Below are 1,297 nucleotides of genomic sequence, written 5' to 3' on the forward strand. Positions count from 1 at the left end.
AGTTGTATTTTGTACATTTTGGATTTCTTTATATAAGGTCATAGATTATTGAACTGTAGTGGTTTTTAGTGCACTTAATATTAACTTGCTTAAGACATACCTGTAATCAAGTAGAACAAAAACCATTATAACTGGCATTTGTATGTGGAGAGACTATGCAGTATTTAGTATATGGAATATTTTGTCTTTTTTTTTTTTTTTGTCCTTTTTTTTTTTTTGAGATCGGCCACACTGCGCTCCGTCAGTGAGCACACTGGTCATCCCTATATAGGATCCGAACCCACGGCGGGAGCACTGCTGTGCTCCCAGCGCCACACTCACCTGAGTGCGCCATGGGCTCGGCCCTATGGAATATTTTGAATACACATCTCTTCTGTCAGTGTGAAGTGTGTTCATTATATTAATACACAAGCTACAGCTGGCCAGATGACTAAATCAGAATTTCTCCTGCATGTGTATGTAGTCAAATTGTCAGCATGACAAAAGTGACAGATGTTATTTTTGTATTTTTTAAAATTTTTTTATTTTTATTTTTTTCCTTTTTGTCTTTTTTCGTGACCGGCAACGGATCGCAACCCTCAGTGTCGCGCCCGTACCGGACTGGGACCGGCAACGGGATCGCAACCCTCGGTGTTGCACCCACACCTTGCTCAGCCTGTGAGCGGCCAGTCTGTATGTGGGATCCGAACCCTCGGCGGGAGCGTCGCCAAGCTCCCAAGTGGTGTACTGTAGCAGTGCGCCACCGGGCCGGCCCTTATTTTTGTATTTTTAAAAACAAATTTATTGTATATAGTTTTTTTATTTCTTTTGTGCAGATGAATTTTTTCTTTTTTTTTGACTGGTAAGGGGATCGCAACCCTTGGCACGGTGTGGTCCACACCACGCTCAGCCAGTGAGCGCACTGGCCATCCCTATATAGGATCCGAACCTGCAGCCTCGGTGCTCCCAGCGCCACACTCTCCTGAATGAGCCACGGGGCTGGCCCTGTGCAGATCAATTTTTAAACTCACATAAGTAGGTAGGTATCTTTACAGTTGTGAACTATGAAATGTCAGTGTTCAACCAGAAGGTATGATAGAGCAGTGAAAGTCAAAATTCAGTGACAGCAACACTGAAGGAACAGACAGTCCTGCTTTGCCTTGGAAGTGTCATCGATTTGTAGTTTTAGTGTTAACTTTTGCAAAAGTGTCTATAGGTACTTTTAGTATTAAGGACAGACCAAAAGGAATGCATCAAAGCTTCCAAATCTTTGGGAAAGGGTGGGATTAAGTACAAGCACATTTGGCTTACAGTAAAT

Source organism: Galeopterus variegatus, unplaced genomic scaffold (genome assembly GCF_000696425.1).
Source record: "Galeopterus variegatus unplaced genomic scaffold, G_variegatus-3.0.2 Scaffold4272, whole genome shotgun sequence".
Lineage (NCBI taxonomy): Eukaryota > Metazoa > Chordata > Mammalia > Dermoptera > Cynocephalidae > Galeopterus > Galeopterus variegatus.